The sequence below is a fragment of the Cupressus sempervirens genome, chromosome 4 (assembly GCF_028749045.1).
Source record: "Cupressus sempervirens isolate cs-2001-9-10 chromosome 4, ASM2874904v1, whole genome shotgun sequence".
Taxonomy (NCBI): Eukaryota; Viridiplantae; Streptophyta; class Pinopsida; order Cupressales; family Cupressaceae; genus Cupressus; species Cupressus sempervirens.
In genome coordinates this window covers 630,834,661-630,849,608 of record NC_143121.1, presented here as the reverse complement: position 1 = coordinate 630,849,608, position 14,948 = coordinate 630,834,661, and positions in this window count along the sequence as shown.

Below are 14,948 nucleotides of genomic sequence, written 5' to 3'. Positions count from 1 at the left end.
TTTTTTGGTCCCAAATCTATTCCTAAGGCCTTAAATCATGAAATATTTATACCAAGGGGTATGGGTATGGGTTTGGGGCATTTTCCACCCCCCTAGCCCCTTTTGTTGACTTTTGAGGTCACTCAAAAAGTCTATTTTTGCCTTAGTGCGAAAATTGAAAGTTGTTACCATGAGTTGAATAACCTCAACTCCACTTAGAGGTTAACCTTAGGTTTGTTTGAGTTAGAAACTTCTAGATTTTAGGTAAGTGGGGGAAGTTATTGCCCTTTTTGGTGGTTGAGTTTGGATCTTATTTAGAGGCCCTTTTTGAGTACTTTTGGTTGTTATCCAATCTCTACTTTTAGACAGAAGTCTTGGAGGATTGAAGGCAAGGAAGGAAAAGCTCTTCTCAAATTGTTCATTTTACCATAACCTCTTTGTGAAGGTAGGAGTTCTTCATCTCCTTTTTTCATGTTGCTGATGTTGTTTCATGCTTGGTTCATGCTTACGTTATTGTTTTGTTTATTGGTATGCTTGTATGTATGTTGGGTATGCTTGGGAAGGATTGAAACCATGTTTTCTTGAATGCTTTTCTTTCATGTTTTGCTTGAATTTAAAAATTTTCTTGTATGGGTGTTTTGTCATTACTCACCCTTGGATAGGACAGAAGTGGCCAATTTGGGGAAAGGTCTTCAGTTGGACTCTAGCAGTGTAGAGTCTCTTCTCAGGATGAGAAGAGAGAGAGAGGGTAGGGTGTTATGGGCCCCTACTTGTCAACACAAACCACGTATGATTTTTGGCATGTAAGAATGGAAGAACAGAAGTTCTTGATTTATAGCCCCAATTGGGCACCTATTTTGGTGTTGTGTTTGACATCTCCTATTGGAAAAATCCACCTTTCCCTAGTTTTGATTCAATGTTGAATCCTATCGTGAAAACCCAATATGGAAATGAATGCCTGATTTTGTTCCTTGTCATGTTTGTTTGTCACCTGGTCAGTTTTCATTCCCTCCATGACCTCAGTGATGTATTTTAGGAAATGAAATGGGTCCCTTGTTAAGGACCATGAAGGAAATTTAATTTGATTGTTGTAATTTCAGGATTGAAATCCTATTTGAATTGTATTTAAAACCTTTGTTGTAATGGCAACGATGCCGAGTTTTCTTCTTGGTTCTTTCCTGATGGGGCCTTTGAATTAGGTTGTCAATAAAAATAGTGTTTGAGTGATATCATTCTTTTGAGGTTTTTGTATTTTCTTTTCAATTATAGGAATGAATATCAAAGTGAGATAAATGGTGATGTTGAATTATGCAAAAATCCACTTATCAAAAATGTTAAGACAAAATTTTAGTTATGTTGGGAACTTGATTTGGCTTTGTGCTTATTAGGAGAAAAATTTTCTCTTGATTTATTATAATAGAAAACCATTACACTCTATGATTAACCTAACTTTAAAAAAAAATTCATAATCCCCTTGGCAATTTAGTCAATTTGAAAATCTATACTTAGAAAAAAAAATTACTCGAAGAGTAAAAACTCTCTCTGGATTTTGTATGGGCAAGAAAAATTAATTGTTCTCTTTGATAACAGAGAATGTTCTCTGTTGATTCCTTACTTTAAATTTAAATTTAAATTTAAAAATAGAAAAAGAGAAATACTAATTAATAATCCTAAATATCCTAAGTCTTACCAAATAAACTTTTAACTATAACTACATCCCCCCCTTCCACTTTCCTTGGTGTCAGTTTAGATAAAGCAGGTTGGAGTGTAATTATAAACAAAGTCAAAATACTTTAATGGTAAAGCAACCCCAACTTCTCCCATGCACTCATTCCTCTTTTCTAGGCATTTTCCTATCCACCAAAGTTTGAAAGGATGTTCCTTGCATGTCCCAAGTGGTCTGTCATATGATAGTTGTACTAGCGATTTTGAATTTATGAGGGGGCAATTTGGTTTATTTTGGCATTAAAGCCTTCACCTTGGCAGTGCATAACAAGGTTTTTCATTTAAAAAGAAAACTTTATCTTCTCCCTTTGTCCTATGCTTGGGAGATGCACTCCATGTTTGGGGTGGGTAAAATTTTACTTTAGTAGCCTTGCATGTTTGTTAGCATTTTAACATATGATTAATGGTGATGTGGGTTTGGGGTAGCATTTTGTAGGTAGATAATAAATATTTAGATTAGAATTTAGTTTTTTTTAATTAGTGATTATTTTATATTTTAAAGTATTTTTAAATTAGTATAATTAATGTTTTAGAAATTTATTTAGTTAGTTTAATTAGTATTTGTTAAGTCATTAGTATAAGTTAGTGTATTTATTAGTTAAGTTTAGAATATTTTCTTGATATAATTTAATTAATATATTTAAAGTTTAAGTATATTTTAGTGTTAGTTATTATCTTGTTTTATTAAGTTAGTATTTCTTTTAAAGAATTTTTATTGTTTAATGTTAGATTTTATTAGTGTAGTTAGTTTTGAATTCAAAGTAATTATTATGTTTTTTGTTAGTTTGGGATAGTAAGTATTTTAAATGACGTTTTAAAATTTAATTAGTTTATCCTTTGAAATTTAATGTTTTAGATATTAGCTAATTAGCATTATGTTGATAGTTAGTTTTAGTTAAGTTAAGATATTTTGTTAGTTTTTTATTATTTAATTTTAGTTACATCATTATTTTATTAGAAATGTTTATTTCTAACAACTCATAGATTTAAATAAATTTGGATTAGAATTAAATTTTACATGTCTAATTATGGTCGCAATGTTATTTTATTTGAATATTTTTAAATGACTAGACTTATAATTATTCAAATGACCCAATTATATTGTTACTTAATAATTCTCTTAATTAAAGCTTTAGTATCTAATGTTATCCGAATGATTTAAATACATAGTTCATTAAGATTTTTAATAATATATAAAAGTAACAATGTGATAATTTCTTTTATGAATTGAAATTGGATTATTTAAATTAATTAATCAATTAAAAAAATGGAAGTTATAGTTTGATGATCTTTTCATACTAATTAATTTTAAAAACTTGAATGGAAATGTCAGGGCACTGCTAGGGGAACCTTGTTGTCTTCTAGTAATGTACCATTGTCATTACTGTACTAAACATATCAACTTAGTAGTGTGTTTAATTTAGAAAAAAAAATCGTGTGTTTTTACCCTCGTATTTTGGGCATGACAATCTCTTTGCACTAAATCCTTAGCATTCTTTAAATGCATTTGCATAACCTCTAAATGAGGTGTCAACATAGCTTGAATTGATATGAGCTTTGCTCTTATTCTATTAGCTTCTATCATCAATTTAATCTGACTTCCTTACAAAAATCTCAACTTATGAAAATGAAATGAACTAGAACTTGCATCCATGTTCAATGTTTTTGCACTATAATGTAAATTAGCTTCATTCTTGTCCATTTGTGCTCTTATTTCTTTTTTGAAGATATAAACATCAAATAAATTTCAAAACAATATATGGACATTTTGAATTATTTTCTCCAAATTATCTACAAGTTTTGAAAGTTCTATATTTCTAATAGATCTCTATTGCAATCTTCTTCATGACCCTTTTCTCAATCTTTCTCTTAGACCATTGCATAGGTTTCTCATTTTGTCAATGTATGGATCATTTAATCTCTCCACTATTTTAACCAATTTTTCAATGATTCAAGCTTGTTCATTTAGATGCTCAACAACAACTATTTCAAGGAATATGTCCTTGATCTCATACAATACATCTTTCTACTATTATTCCATTCTACATCTCTTCTTGTCTAGTCATCCTAGCTAACAACTCTTGATGTTTCTTCATTTGATCATAAGTTAAGTTATTTGTATTCCTCCAAGAGTATTTAATTTTCTTTTCTCAGACTTATTTCCCTTTGAATTTGGGGTGCTTGTACTGAACACATACAATTTTAGATCTTGAGTGGGAATTTCTACACTCGATCTCTGTGACTCCTCAGATTCTTCTATCCTTTTCTCCACATTAGGTTGTTCCTCTCCAGTGGATGTCACCAATTGTTTAGGTGCATTTCCCTTATTCTTCTCATTAGTGGAAATGAGTTCACTAGTTGAACTTGGTTTTATAGCCTCCTTTGCTCCCTCAATCTAAGGTCCTAAGGCACATGCTATCACATTCAAAGTAGAATGATCTACTTAAACATATGAACTCTCTTCTTTTTTCTATCCATATGACTTAAAATTTAGACTGCATTTATTGCCATTATTTATCTATTTAGGTTCTTGTGCACTTTCACTTTCACTAGCTAACACACTCTATTGCTTAGAAACACTCACATTTGTATTCATTTGAACTTTAATTGAATTCAAAGCAAGAAAAAAAAGGTAATTGTTCAACCAACTAAGAATTTATAAATTTGTTAATCTTAGGATATTCTTTCAATTGCACTAATATAGGATTGGTGTTCATCAACACTTCCCTTGCTAGATTTTGAATAGGAGCTTGCTCCTTCTACTCCAATTTGGTAAGCATAGCCTTCTTTAACTCTCCTTTTTCTTTAGTCTCATATTTGTGTTGATCTTCTATAGGTTTGTCCTCTATGGTGACTATTTCAGCCTTCTTTTCACTTTCTTGAGCCATCCTATGAATTGTGTAAACTAATTTCTTAACATCATCATAGATATCCTCCTTGCTACCTAGTTCTACTTCACCTTCCTCCTTCTCTTCCTCATCCTTTCTTACTTCATCATCAGAAATTAACATAAATCTTCTTCCATGTCATTTTTATTTCTTGATTTACCTCTTATACTCTATTCTACAATAATAAATATGCTCTTCTTTTGGGTACAAATATGTTTGTATGATTTCTCATGGCTAAATAAATTTGTTGCTTTGTCAATTCAGATCTAGTATGAGCCAATGAGGCTTCCCTTATTTGTGTTTTACTTTCTAGTGCCCATTTCCATTTTGCATCAACTTTATTAAATAGCTCTCCCAAAATCATCTTTCCTAATTCTATACGTGTGTACTTGAAATTCACCATAATATCTAAAATTGCTTCTTCTACTTTATTTTTGTCAGCATTACTTAGTGCAATATAGTTTATGAAATGAAATCCTAATAGTCTTGCATCATTCCTTTTATTCTCATATAATGCATTTCAATCCTATGCCTTCTTGCATGTAACAATCCTAAATTGACTCATGTCATCTAACTTGGCCCTCTTTTCTTCCTCTTCTTCATTATCCTTTTTAAATACAAGCCTTCTCCTTGGTTTCTTCATTTATTTTCTTGGTTGTTCTTCCTGAGAGGTTGTCTTCCTCTTTATAGAGCTCTTGATTTGGGCTAGATTGGTTACCTTGACAACTCCTTTCTTCTAAGATGTGGAAATTGTAGCATTAGTTACTGTGGTCCTTTGTCTTGTCATTCTTGGTGATGTAGGTGTGGCAATCTTCTTCAATATTTTCTTCACCTTAGGCTTGACAATAATTGTTGTCTTTAGTTTCTAGTGGCTTGACAATAACCAATTCTTTTACTTTACCTATTTCTTCTTCTTCTTCTTGTTCATCTTCTTTATCATTTCTCAAATCTTCACCTTTTCCTTGTGTAATCTACAATGATGCCTCACCAAATGTACCTTCCAACGTCTTTATCATCTTCTATCTATTTCTTTCCATCTTTGGTACTTTAGTTTCCATCATGATTTTGATCTTAGAATTTTCATAAGTGTCGAATGGCTTGACATTATTATTAACAAGCTCATATAATAGTGTCTTTATGGTAGCAATAGCCTCATCAATGTTTATCTCATAGGCAAATAGTCTCAACAATGCAATCCTTGGTATAAATGCTTGAACATAAGTCCAATTTGCATCAACTAGGAAATAAATATTCGTATAATACTTTTCTACCAATAGTTTTGGTATCATTGACCTATTTTTGATCTTTTGTTTTAACTCCTCAAAATATCCATCCATGAAAATTTCAAAATCATCTCCTAACCATCTAATAAAGTCATTAATTTTCTTTGTCATTGGCTTCTTCTTACTCTTAAGTCACATTACCAATGGTAGGAAATGAATTTTGCACATAAAAGAAGATGCAAACCAACAACAACCCAAGCTTACACATTATGTTTTTCACTCTCTTGATGTTTTATAGGTTCTCATCTAGTTGTTGATGTTGCATATCAACAAGATCATATGAATTGTCTTTCTTTACAATTTTCCACGCTTTGTCAGCTACAACAAAAGGTACATCTCTTGATTGTCTAGATTGATAAAATTTGTGAGCCATTAACCTAACTAAAAAAGTCTAACTTTGGATCTATGATGGTGGAGATTGACATTTCTCGCTTTTTCTATATTGCCAACTTATTTTCCTCAATCACTTCTCTCCCTTGGGAACAAATAGATTTAACCTTATCTAGAATAGGGTATCCAGTAACTTGGTGAATGATTTGTTTGGTGATACCAACTAGTCCTCCTTCTAAACATAGTTTCATGTCATGGAAATGTCTCAAAATAATTTTGACCCATTCTAGTTTGAAAATCTTTAGAAAGTTTAGGGAAAGTGTTAACCCTTTCTCCACAATATGTTTATGTTCCTCCTTCACTACTCCATCAACACAAATCTTTTCATACATGTTTTGTAGTTCAAAGTCACCTATTTCACCCATTTTGTACATATAACAATATTTGACATCATGAGTTAAGATTACCCTAGTGGAATAGATGGCTCTAGATGCATCACCTTTAACTAATATCTCAAGGTATGCCTCAAATTTAGGTCGATCGTAAACTTCATTATAGATCATTCAAATCATTGCTCAAAAGTCTGGAATCATTCTAGCTCTTTGATCTCTTGAAAACTTGAATGCATGGTGTGTAACATGATTGATGAAATTTGTTATAAAGGTTAAAACATTAAAATTAGGGCCTCATTAATGTGTCATACATATAGTGGGTGTGCAATAGCTATCTTGACCATCTTTATAAAACTCAAAAAATATACTTCCTAAAGCTTTGCTTGGTCAATACCACTACAATATTCAACCTAGTCTATGTTCTAACATGGTTACTGTAGCATTTTTGTCCTTACTAACATTTTAAGACTCCAACACTAGCACTTGGTAATCACAAGTTATTCAACTTGACTCTAGAATACAAAACATTAGATTTATCCCCATGCATCTAATATTATGCTGATTTGGAAATTTATATAAACAATCTTAGGAAATGATGTATGATGTAGAAATTTGAAACACATTTCTATTCATACCCCCTTTTCTTTAGTTTGAGGTGAGGAAATCACCTAATCCATTAGATTGGGTGATCACAATTTCACCATTTACAATATCCCTTCCATCAAATTTCTTCTTCCAAGTTTGATTCATCTAATTTCTTAATTATTTTGCCTTGACCTTTTCTTTTCCATTATTCTTCTTAACATTGGGCAATGGTTCTTAGTTCATACAATCTCTACTTAGGTGATTGACCTTATGATGTTGAAAACATAATAGTCCAAAGTTCCTCTAGTTTCCTAATTTTCCTCTTAGATGTATCATTGCACAATTTTCTGCAATGTCTCCGTAATTTTGACACAATTGAAAATTGACCCAAGTATTGTAATCCCAATTTATGGTATTACCTTTCCTAGGTGTTTTTCCTTGTCCTTTATGTGTCCAATTATTTTCTTTAGATCTACAATCTTGTGCCTTATGACCATAATTCTGACATGTATAACAATAGCCTTCAAATCTAGATGTAGCTTGTGACTTGCTGATCTTTTATCTATATTCATGTTCTTGGTGTCCATACTTATTCCAATTTAAAAAAATTCCATTGAATTTTGGTTCAGGATTTGACTTACCAATTTTGCTCCTACAAATATTTTTTGTATGGCTTGTTTTTTCACAATGATAACATGTAAGATTCTTTTTCTTTGGTTTTGCAGTCACATTCATCTATTCTCCTTGCTTTGATGACTCTCCTTGCTCAACATTGTTACATATTTTTCCCTCCCACCAAAATTTGAACTTCAAATACAAGCCCACCCAATGGCTACTTCCCATCTTCTATATTATTTAAATGCCTAGGAAATACGAAAATAAAAATGTTTAAAGCCTTAGGTTATATTTTATTTCCTAAGTGACCGCGCACTTTAATATTTTTGCAGACGTGCAACTTTCCTCGCCATTCGATCTTGTACAAATCTATGATCGTCGTTATGTCATCATGAAAAGATGTGAGGATGTTTCCCATAGCGACATAGCGAGTATTGGGAAATCTAAAAATGGGACCAGAGGTGAAGGAGTGGCAGTTGGATTTTTGTTTTCCTGCTAACCTTCCAGCCACGTGTAGGTGCTATCAAAATAGTTAGTTGATCCAAATGGCGATGGTGGTGTTTTTGTTTCTCTGGCACTGAGTTTTGATAAAGTCCCTAGTGCTTGCTATCTCGCTATCAAAAAACTCAAGCATCTTGTCATTAGCGACATAGCGAGTCACTATGAAATGAGTGTTTGGTGGGATCTCATGCGATGTGGAAGGGTGACAATGCTTAAGTGGGGTTTTGTTTCGCCAGCTGTACAGATCTTCTGATGCCATTAGTACCTAGACCCATGCCCCTTTTGTAAACAATAGGAAGGATTCTAACTATCAAATCAATGCAAAATAAATAGTCCTCGCTATCTTGCTATGGAAAGTTGCAAGTTATTTACTCATAGCGACATAGCGAGTATGGGACCCATCGATCTTTAGAATGCCTGATGCAGTTTCTTCACCCTTGGATTGACCTCAAATCAATGGCTTTCACTATCTTTCTATGGGAAGTTGCTTGAAGGATATGTATAGTGAGATAGCGATTTAGTGACACATGTCCCAACGGGCCAGGCTAAGGCATTAATAGTTGGAGGCTGGTAGTTGGGAGACCATCGCAATTAGAAAGTTGTAAGGTGGCTCAGTTAAAGTTGGTCAAACCATGTGGAGACTTTGTAGGTGGTAGAAAAGTAAAAGATCATTGGCCCATGTGGCTCATTTTACTCAAAAAATTCAGTTGATTGTTTGACTTTTTTGATCCATGACCTAGAAATGAAGGATATCAGGTTTACTCATGCAATCTGATCTTCATGATTGATTTCAACCACTTCTAAGTGAATTCTGTGCTTGGTAAATGAAGGAGAACACTCCACCACCCCAGTTGACCCATCTAATTGGTCAAACAATATAATGGCACTGTTTCTATCTTCTCAGGGCCCTATTCCAACAAGATCAAACATCATTGCATCTGGATCTATACTCAGATTAGATTTAGATCAAATTTTTTGCATGATTGTTCTCTGTAGGACTTAATGGTAGTGGTTTGTAGAGAAATTTTAGTTGGAGGACATCTAAGTTATGTTTGAGCTATAAAGGCAATTTTTGTAGATTTTATTTTGGTTGACCCTTCTTTGACTTCTCTGATATTGCTCTGCAATTTCATGTGTAAATTCCCTTTGCCTCTGAATTGTATGACATTCTACCTTATCTCCTTTAGCCATTAATGTGAAAGTGCAAGAACTATTTCCTCTCATTGGTGTTTTGTAGAGATCTCTAGTCTACATGACTGTATCTCTTTTGGCCTATGAATGATATATAAGTGAATCTTCTCTTCCTTATGTCATTCATCTGGGTTTTCTAATCTGCATGTGGTTGCTAGGTTCAAACAAGTTTGAATGTGTATATCCTTTGGTGTCATGTGTTAGATTATGGTGACTGATCAGGAAAGTACTGTACATACTTCATAAATAGTGGGGTTCGGGGCCGTGGTCGACATGGTAGCAAAAATATTATGGCCGACATATGGATGACATGTTATAACCCTAAAGCGATTTAATACTTGTATAAAAGGGTTTAGGGTTAGGTATTTTCATTATGTTGTGATGCAAAATTGGTTCTTGCGACAGTATTGAGCTGTAAGGGATTACAGATTGTAATCAGGTTGTAATCATTGGATTGTAATAAGATCGGACTTGTTGTTTGGTGGACGTAGCCCAGGGATTGGGTGAACCATGTTAAATCTTGGTGCCTTGTGTTCATTTCTGTGTGATCTATTATTTTCTATTATTGGTTATATTTGCATGTAGTTTTTATTTCTGTCTATGGTTTATCCTAACAAGTGGTATCAGAGCGAGGTTGTCTTTCAGTTATCCTCTGCAAGAAATTATCATGGTTAAGTGGGAGTCTCACGGTTGAGTGAGATCGATGGAAAATGAGGGTAAGCTAAGGGTTGACAGGTTTAATGGGCAAAACTTCCAGTTATGGAAGATGCAAATGGAAGACTATCTATATCAGAAGGATTTATGGAAGCCGTTGGAAGGCAAAGCCAAGAATCAGGGAACTATGTTAGAGGCTGAATGAGATCTTTTGGATAGAAAGGCACTCAGAAGCATTCGGTTATTCTTAGCACCATCGGTGGCATTTAATATTACAAAAGCAAATATGATAGAAGATTTGATGAAAACCCTAGCGACATTGTATGAAAAGCCCTCCGCTTCAAACAAGGTATTTCTCATGAAGCATTTATTTAATATGAAAATGGAAGAAGGTGGATCTTTTACAGATCATTTAAATGAGTTTAATACTATTACTAGTCAGTTATCTTCTATGGGTATCAATTTTGATGAAGAAATTAGGGCTCTCTTGATTTTGTGTTCTTTTCCTGAAAGCTGGAATGGCTTGGTAATAGCGGTGAGTAATTATGTTCCTAGATCTAGTACCCTAAAATATGATGATGTGATCGGTGTTGTTTTGAGTGAAGAAACTCGTAGGAAATCCTCATGTGGATCTACATCAGGAAGTGCTTTGAATGCACAAAGCAGGAGCAAAATGATTGAAAGAGGAAGTAACTCTAGAAATCGTGGGAAATCAAGAGGAATGTCAAAGGGGAGGAGGTCTCAATTGAGAGGACCAAATGATTGCTGGTACTATGGGAAACCAGGGCACAAAAAGAAAGATTGCTGGAATCAAAAGAAAAATGAAGGAGATAAATCAGATGGAGACAAGGAGGCAAATGTGGCAACAAATCTGAAGAGGATGCTTTGCTTCTGTCTTTAGAAAGTGTTGATGATTCATGGGTTTTAGATTCTAGTGCTTCATTTCATGCTACACCTCATAGAGGTTATTTCATTGATTATGTCCAAGGGGATTTTGGGCTTGTTTATTTGGGGGATAATGAACCCTGTCAAATTGTGGAAAGGGAAAAATTAAGATTAAGTTGCAGAATGAGAATCATTGGCTACTACATGAGGTAAGACATGTTCCAAAACTAAGTAGGAATTTAATTTTAGCAGGGCAACTCGGTGATGAGGGTTGTATAGTTATTTTTAATGATAAAAATTGGAAGGTTTCAAAAGGTTCCCTTGTAGTAGAAAAAGGTGTGAAAGTAGGCACCTTATATCTTTGTACAAGTCATATTGTTCCTTCTACTTTGATTGTTTCAGAGAAAAAGGAATGTTCAGGAACAATTGTTGCAGTTGAGCAGGGAGAACAAATAGTTGCTATAGATTCTGATACAACACTGTGGCACAATAGACTTGGGCACATGAGTGAGAAAGGTATGAAAGTACTTCATTCAAAGAAAGTTTTACTAGGTCTGAAATGTGTGAATATGGATTTCTGTGAAAGTTGTGTGTATGGAAAACAAAAGAGAGTGAGTTTTGTAAAGACTGGGAAGGAAAACAAAAAGGAGAAATTAGAGCTTGTGCATATAGATGTATGGGGACTAGCTCAGGTATCTTCCCTTGGTGGCTCTCATTATTATGTTACATTTATTGATGATGCAACTAGAAAAGTATGGGTTTATTTCCTTAGATAGAAATTTGATGTATTTCAAACTTTTAAGAAATGGAAATGCTTGGTTGAAAATGAGACTGCTAAGAAATTAAAATGTCTCAGATCTGATAATGGTGGTGAGTATTGCAGTCATGAATTTGAAGATTATTGCTCCACTAATGGTATTCATAGATAGAAAATTGTTCCAAGGACTCCACAGTAAAATGGAGTGGCTGAATGCATGAACATGACTATAATGGAGTGCGCAAGAAGCATGAGGTTGCATGCTGGGTTGCCCTTACACATGTGGGCAAAGGCTATCAATACTGAAGTATATTTGATTAATAGAGGTCCCTCTACTCCTTTGGGTTGTGGTATTCCAGAGGAAGCATGGACTAGTAAGAAGGTGAGTTATTCTTTTCTCAAGACCTTTAGTTGTGAAGCTTTTGCTCATATAGACTCTGAAAATAGAACCAAGCTAGAAGCTAAATCAAAGAAATGTGTCTTTGTTGGATATGGCATTAATGAATTTGGTTATAGGCTTTGGGATTTTGAAAATCTTAAAATTCTTAGAATTCGAGATGTCATATTCAATGAGAAAGTGTTGTACAAAGATCTGTTGCAGCAACATGAGAAGAAAGAAGATGATTATGTAGTGTTGGATGATACTCCAAAAGCTAATGTTCCAGCCATTCCTCATGATGTGCAACAACTGCAACAAAAAATACCACACACACCAGTGAATGTTAGACAATCAACGAGGCAAATTAGACCTCCACAAAGGTTTTCTCCATCTTTGTATTCTATTTTACTTACTGATGCTAGTGAACCTAAAAGTTATGATGAGGCTATGTAGGTGGATACTAAGATTCAGTGGGAGTCTGCAATGAAAGATGAAATGGACTCTTTGCTGAAAAATAAGACATGGGATTTGTGCAAGTTGCCTGCAAGTAAAAAGGCTTTACAGAATAAGTGGGTTTACAAGTTGAAAGAAGAGGAAGGAGGTAAGAAAAGATTTAAGGCCAAGTTAGTTGTAAAAGGATTTGCACAGAAAAAGGGAATTGATTTTGATGAGATATTTTCTCCTGTTGTTAAAATGACTTCTATTCGTACTATTTTAAGTCTTGTGGCTACTGAAGATTTGCATTTAGAGCAGATGGATGTTAAAATAGCCTTTCTTCATGGTGATTTGGATAAAGAAATATATATGGCTCAGCCACAAGGTTTTGAGGTCAAAGGTAAGGAGAACTTAGTGTGCAAATTGAAGAAAAGTTTATATGGCTTGAAGCAAGCACCTTGGCAATGGTATTTGAAATTTTATAGTTTTATGCATGAGCATGGATATAACAGGTGTCATTCAGATTATTGTGTTTATTTAAGAGGTTGGATGATGATAGCTACATTATTTTATGTTTATATGTTGATGATATGCTTGTAGCTGGGTCTAACATGGATCATATTAAGGGGCTGAAATGCCAGTTAGCACATGCATTTGCTATGAGGGATTTTGGGGCAGCAAAACAAATCCTTGGTATGAAGATTTGCAGAGATAGGAAGAACAAAAAATTGACACTATCTCAAGCTGGTTATGTTGAGAAGGTGTTGCAACGTTTCTCTGTGGAGCATGCTAAAGCTGTCAGCACACCTTTACCTAGTCATTTGAAATTGGCTAAGGAAATGTGTCCCAAGACACAGGAAGAGGAGGATAAGATGTCCAAGGTACCCTATGCTTCAGTTATAGGAAGCTTGATGTATACTATGGTATGCACTGGGCCAGATATTGCACATGCAGTGGGAGTTGTTAGCAAGTATATGAGTCATCCAGGATTTGAGCATTGGAATGCTGTCAAGTGGATTCTCTGATATTTGAGAGGAACATCTAATAAGTGTTTACACTTTGGGGGCTCTACTACTAATTTACAGGGCTATGTTGACTCAAATTTGGTTGGGGATATTGATACTAGGTGGAGTACTACAGGTTATGTCTTTACTGTTGGTGGGGCAGCCGTGAGCTAGGTTTCTAGGTTACAGAAGATTAATGCTCTATCCACTACAAAGGCAGAGTATGTTGCTGCTACTGAGGCAGCCAAGGAGATGATATGGCTTCAGTTCTTCTTGCAAGAATCGAGACATCCTTAAAAGGATAATTATTTGTTCACAAATAGTCAGATTGCCATTCATCTTGCTAAGAATTCAACTCTACATTCTAAGACCAAACACATATAGTTGCAGTACCATTTCATTCGATCAGTTTTGGAGGATGGACAGTTAAAGTTGGAGAAGATACATACCAATAACAATCCAGTAGATATGTTGACCAAAGTTGTAACAAGGGAGAAGCTGAAATCCTCTTCAGCTTTGGTCAGTCTTTTAGACTGACCATTAATAAAATAACAACAACGTCCATAGTGGTTTGATCTAGTGGGAGCCCCATGTGGTAGTGGTATTGGTACAGGATCAGTCTCCAAGTGGGAGATTGTTGTTTAGTGTGGAGCCTGATCAGTCCCCAAGTGGGAGATTGTTGTTTAGTGTGGAGCCTGATCAGTCCCCAAGTGGGAGATTGTTAGATTATGGTGACTAATCAGGAAAGTACTGTACATACTTCATAAATAGTGGGGTTTGGGGCTGTGGTCGACATGGTAGCAGACATATTATGGTTGACATATGGACGACATGTTATAACCCTAAAGTGGTTTAATACTTGTATAAAAGGGTTTAGGGTTAGGTATTTTCATTATGTTGTGATGCAAAATTGGTTCTTGTGGTAGTATTGAGCTGTAAGGGATTACGGATTGTAATCAGGTTGTAATCACTAGATTGTAATAAGATCAAACTTGCTGTTTGGTGGATGTAGCCTAGGGATTGGGTAACCATGTTAAATCTTGGTGCCTTGTGTTCATTTCTATGTGATCTATTATTTTCTATTATTGGTTATATTTGCATGTAGTTTTTATTTTTGTTTGTGGTTTATCCTAACATCATGATGGTTCAATAGTGCATGTATGGGCAGGGATTGGTTGAACACTCTATTTTGGTGCATCACCCCCTTAGGTTAGAATAGGTAGATTTGATTATCATGAATTCCTTCTCCCTTTTCCTCTCCAAGAGTAGTTAGGTGCACCCTAATAGTAAAGGAAGCCGACCTTCTCTGGAGACTCAACCTCATAGTTGAATTCCCATAGCTTGG